Below are 6,000 nucleotides of genomic sequence, written 5' to 3'. Positions count from 1 at the left end.
AACAGGATTATAAAATATAAATTTATTTAAAAACTATTGAGATTCTTTCTCTTTGGAATGAGTATATGTTTATACATACAGCTATGGGTATAAATGGCTTACTGTGCCTCTTAATATACCTACTTTAATGATGAATTCCATTCCTGATTATAGAATCATGAGCTAGAAATCAAAGTACACCAATAAATATAGGTAAACATTGGTAAAATTCCACCTCAGAAAATAATCAAAGCTTAAAGCTTAGCATTCTGATTTGGAGCAAGAAATATGTAAATTATGAAATAATGAGCAGCTTCTGAGCATACCCTCTTTAGTTTACCTGCAAAGACTAGACTCAGAAGTCTGCATTTCAAAATGCTTATTTTTTTACAGTGTGGATGAATGGCCATGAATAATACAAATTGGCTTTACTTTCCAAGTTTATTATACCTAAACATTTTTTGGCAGGTTATCCACATCATTTATTATATAATGAGGTACACCCCCAAATGAAACCCCCAAATCTCTTCTCTTCCTGATCGTCATAGGCTGCCATTCTTCCTCTGGAAATTAATACATATGTATGCAGGATTGCGCCTTTTCATCCCCTGCTGCAGAATCAGCGGTCATAACAGCTTTTGTGTTCATGAATATGTAAATACAACATGCATAAAATAAAAAGCAGACAGTTTCTACCACAGACTGTGCCTAACTCTGTTTAACTAATACACAAAAGCTAAGTTTTAATTTTTCAAGCATTTTGAGTCAGTATTTCAAGGCATGACATAATTATGTAATATGAAAATACATAAATTAGGCATATGCAGATGTGCATGACAGACTCTGAATAAATCGGCATGTAGTCATGGCTATAGTGATTCGTGCAGATTCATTTATTCCTTCACTCTGATGCCTAGTAATACGGGGAAAATGCCTTAGGTCTTTTATAACCTTGTATTTACTGACTAGATTCTACTCCCATAGTTCACCCCAATAAATGACTAGGATAATGTTTAAATAATATATAGTACATGTATATGTATGTGTGTGTGTATATATATATATATATGTATATATATATTATACACACACGCACGCTTTTTTCTTCTGAAGGAGAAAAGCAATGGCTATATTACACTGGAGTATTCTGGAGGAAGCTGTGGGAAGAAAATTGGTGGATTTTATTATTGAAATAAGCAAGCATGTTCATGAATATTTTTACGGCATGCATGCCTATGCGCCACTCTGTGCAAACAGTGCTATTGCAGCTTCTGCGCGATAATTAGGTTGATGTAATTATGGTGAAATAAAGGCAGTCGCACTGATAATTTCACAGTGAATATTAAAGACATATGTGCCTTCCAGTGTACAATAAATGAACCTGAACTGCTGTCAGGGTCTAGGAGGACAGTGTGGCCAATGCACCTATTGTGTCCCTGCTGCAGAAAGGAGCCTGCCGATTGGCCACTGTCTGCAGCACATAGCACTGGCTGGTTATAAAGGACTTGTCTAGGGGAGAGCCTGTAGGTACTCCATTGTCTGGTAAAGTTCATATGACTGCATTCTTTTTTGCAAGGAGGGTGGAGGGAGAGTGGCGAAGGAGGGGGTGTCAGCTCAACTGTAAAAGCTGCACAGATTTTTTCTTTCTCTCTCTCTGCCTCTCCATAGATCGTTTCTGTTTCATGCCCTGTCTCATTTCGCATAGCTAAAAAAGAATGCTAATTAAGATCCCTTGTCTTAACCTGAAAAATAATGACTCGGCTGTAATTAGAAATCTGGTGAGAGTTTAAAATTCTGGTAGGGGACCAAAAACATCAGTTACGGTGCTTAGGAAGAAAATGAAGAATTATTTTTCTGTAATCAAGGTAAACATGGGAAAGGGGGGTTCCCCCGATCTTTTTAACTAATTTTAACCAATGGTGTTCTACTGCAGATGAGAAGATACTGTATTTCAAAAACTATTTTAACCATCAAATTGAAGGAACACAAATCAGTAGCATTAAAAGCCTTCTTAATCCTCCTTAGGATGCAATTCAGATGAAAGAACTGCTTTTTTTTCCCTATTTTTCTTTTTGTATGTGTGTGTTATAGATGGATCTGAGAACGCTGTCTGGGCTTGGTGCCAAGGGCTGGTATTTCACAGCAGCGACCGCCTCACAGACGAGCTGTGGGAAGCAGGAGGGAGACTCTCTCTTAGGGTGCCACTACTATGGAGACACAGCTGGGCTGAACAAGATTTGCTTCAAACAACAACAAGAGAGACAGAAAGTATCTGGTTCAACCGCTGCCTGAGCAGGCAGGCACCAGAAGAGCTAGCAGCCAATCCGGCCATGCTCGAAGCCAGCTCTGCAGCTCAGCCAATCAGTGACATCACTGGTGAGAAACTCATTTACATCATGCAGTAATGAACTTTGTTTAACATAGCCTTCCCCCTTTCCTGTCACCCCCCCTTTCCATATTAGGCCCTTCCATTAATTATTCTGCTGGCATAATTTAAACCGCTATGCAAAAATGTGGCTACATTCTCTCTGATAGCGTTTACCTTTTTTTTTCCCCATTGGTGTCTGCTGTCACTGAAAGTAATTCTGAGTACAATTCTATTTTGTTTTGAACTTGTAAAATTATATTCTCTTTCTTAAAAAAAATTCTTAACAACATGAAACCTCTGTTTATTTTGTCTGATCCCTCTTCTTATGAGTGAATACATGCTTCTGCAAGTTGGGATTCAGAACTGTACAAGGTAATAGAGAATAAAGGGTGCATTACCATGGAAGTTGCAGGTTTTTCAAGCAATCTGTATCTTAGAACTTCCTTTAATGTTTTCAGATTTTATGCTGCAGTGGCCATTTTACATACAGTGCTTTATCCAAAAAGCACTTATGTGCATCTGTCACATGGAGGAAAGTTCACTCTTGTTATATTTCATTCTCCACTGCTTTCAGCCAACATTGTCATTTTATTAATGAATAGAACTGAGGTCATTTCTGGACAAATCTCCCCCTTCCCATCTCAGCACAATGCACCTGATTTGCATCCATTTACTAGAAAAACTGAATACAAGAACCAGCTTGAAAAGAAGTTAAGGGACCAGCTTATGTATTATTTCAGAATATATTTCAGTAATACAGCTTGTTTTTTAAAATGTGCAATATTTAACATCTGCCTTAGTGTTTCTATAAAATCGCCTGGTCTCCATTCGCAATGTAATGCCTTTAGCAAGTTTGTGGGATCGTTACATAACCAAAGTAGATCAAATGAAATAATATTCACAAATGAGTTCATTTATCTGCAGAAAACCTTTGGAAATACAATTTTGTCTTGTGCATTTGTATTTAGTTGTCAGGGATAAAGTCATTTGTTCTATAGATAACTTAAAAGAGGCATGAGGCATGTGAAGATTTCATGTTGCTTTATAAAATCCCAGAGAGCAAAACTGGGTCACACTTCAATGTAATTTCTATGAAGTCATATCTTTATTGCATATTCGCGTTAAAGGCACACAGTTTTCTAACAGAGAAGGGGACGCTTCATTGTCTTTCTTATGAAATGATGTTTTGCATGTAATTATTCAAAAACATGGAACTTAAAAATATTGACAAGGGTTTCATAATAGTGCATGATTCGTTTAAGAAGCTTATAGAATGCAATGATAGGCATAGTCACTTTTTAAAGCATATGAAGGATTTAGATGAGAAGCCATGGCCTTTTTAATTCATGAGGCATTCCATCATCCCATCATCAGTATTCAGGAGGCGACTGTCCTGAATCAGTCACGAGTTCCCCTGCTGCAGATCCTGTAATTTGAATCATGTGTAATAATATATTATCCTACTGGGGACCTTCTTTCAGTAGGAGAATGGTTTATACATTCTGCTATAAGAGAACTTCTGGCTTCTAGCCGACTCACAGCCATTACTCACATAGGCAATCATGATCATCTTCCTTAAGGAATAACATCTGCACAACCTCCAGAGCCAAAAATCTGCAACCTCCTGCACAACGTGAATTATGATTTCTTGGAGTTAGGAACACTTGACGAACTGAAGTAGAAAAACGGAAGGTTTAAAGGAATGGATCAACATTTTATTGAGTGTGCCATGTGGCGACAGCACAAACACCCATTCCTTTGAAATGATGGAGAATGGTGAGGAAAGGGGGCCAAAAATATACCTACATGTGTTCATTAGATTTTTAGACACAGCTGAAATGAAATGTGTTCTGTGAAGACGTAGCTGTCTCTGTGTTTTTCTGTGGGCATCCTAGCAAGATCCTGTAAAGGCTGTAGCAGCACGGTGAAATAAATGGGGGGCAAAGGTGGTTGTGAAAGCAGAGAGAAATTGTCTCACCTTGCAGGAACCATTTTGATCCCAGAGTTAAAAATTATATTGTACCTCTGATTCTTCCTCTTTTTATCACCTTGACCAGATCACTTAATTTCTTTCCATTTTCTCCTACATTCAAAAATTAAAAACAATGCCAGTGGAGAGGTTTTCGCTTTGTGTAAAATGCCTTCCCATTTTTTAAGAGTCGAGATCCTTTTTTGCTTCAAGGACCAGGTTAAATGTTCCCTCTTCTGTGAAATCTTTCCAAATCATCACGACGAGAATCTCTTACTTCTCCACCCCTTTTAACCTCCTTTATTGCCTGTGTGGCAGTCAGTATTGCTGTAGGGCCACATATGTGTCTATCTTTGGCTCTAGATTGAAAGCCCCTTGGGGTCAGAGACCACATTGAATTCTTCTTCCACCCCCAGCTTTAAGAATAATGAATTATGGTCCTAAGGTTTAAATCCATGTTTTAATTAATGAATTAAAAGTACATTATGAATTGCAGAGGGAGGGTCATACCTTTTTCAGGGATTACGATTATTGTTGTCAACTATTACCACTATGTACCAGTTGATGTCAGCTTTACCTCATCAATGTTAAGCCTTTTATTTCACTGGCCCTTCATAATAAAGCTCAGATTAAATGGTCCCTGTATTATTTTTCTTAAATAGCCAGTCGAAAGGAAATGCAAATCATTTTTGTATTAAATATGAAATTAAGCCAACTTAGTTTGGTGTTTAAAAATTTTAAAATAGGTGAAATTTATGTAGATTCAAGCAACCATGATAAGCGAATTACAGTATGCAGCTGTACTCTTAGTGATATGAAAAATTACTTGGAAAAGGTAAGCGATTAATGTGGAATGTTGAAATGCTCTAAAAAGCATAATAAATCAGGAAATATAGAATTTCGTGTCAGTGTTATAACAGATGCATGTATTTTTTATCTGTAAACTAGTACAATAATCTTAAGAGTAATTTCTACATGTTTTTGGTACAATCTGATAACAAAATGCCAAAACATGATTGATTTTATGTTAGTTATCTGTTTAAGTTTATACTTTTGGTTATTGTACTACTGCTAAGGGGAAATTAATTTTTTGGCAAACAATAATATTTTTTGTTAATGTTTAAAAATTGTTTTTAGATTTAAAAACATATTTTAAACTGTTTTTCACTACATTTTATGAGAAAAGAATGAAAAAATATATATCTTTACTTTTATATATGGAAAAATAGAAATTTCAGAGCTTGAATTAGCTAAAGTCTATGTTTTGTAAAAGTATTAGAGAGGAAAAGTATCTCGCCTAAAAGTGCATACAGTACTTTCAAGTTCCCAGGACATCGGAGGCTGGTGTCAAGAATTCAGAAAGACTGGCTCAATATATTTTTACTCTACCAAATAATCTTCACATTAAAAATCAGCAAGATAGGATTATATAATTTTATAGTGCCAATATAAATTATATTCACTTATGTAATCTAATACTGTATGTAGAATTCACATATCATAGGGAAAGAAGGGAGGCTGCACCTTATTGAGCTGTACTTTTATACTATCCTACAATAATGCAACTGGCACCTAATAAATAATCATTTATATTAGTATTCTTTAAAAATAATTATGGTGATGATGAAGTAAAAATGGAAATGATATCTGGTTTCACTTTGCTAGCTTTGAATTCAGTTAACAC

The 6,000-nt window shown here is 36.0% G+C and overlaps 1 long non-coding RNA gene across 1 annotated transcript in view; it reads left to right on the top strand.

Moving 5' to 3' along the window:
- The first annotated feature begins 1,437 nt into the window (after nt 1-1,437).
- LOC119472863 overlaps nt 1,438-6,000 on the top strand; it is a 112,164-nt gene continuing 107,601 nt past the window's right edge. Inside the window, exons 1-2 of the long non-coding RNA XR_005202044.1 lie at nt 1,438-1,502; nt 2,071-2,355. This is a non-coding gene — a long non-coding RNA (uncharacterized LOC119472863). The remainder of the gene's footprint in view (nt 1,503-2,070; nt 2,356-6,000) is intronic.

This window comes from Cebus imitator, unplaced genomic scaffold (assembly GCF_001604975.1).
Source record: "Cebus imitator isolate Cc_AM_T3 unplaced genomic scaffold, Cebus_imitator-1.0 Scaffold7, whole genome shotgun sequence".
Taxonomy (NCBI): domain Eukaryota; kingdom Metazoa; phylum Chordata; class Mammalia; order Primates; family Cebidae; genus Cebus; species Cebus imitator.
Note: the sequence above shows the minus strand (reverse complement) of the source record. Positions and strands in the feature narration are given on the sequence as shown.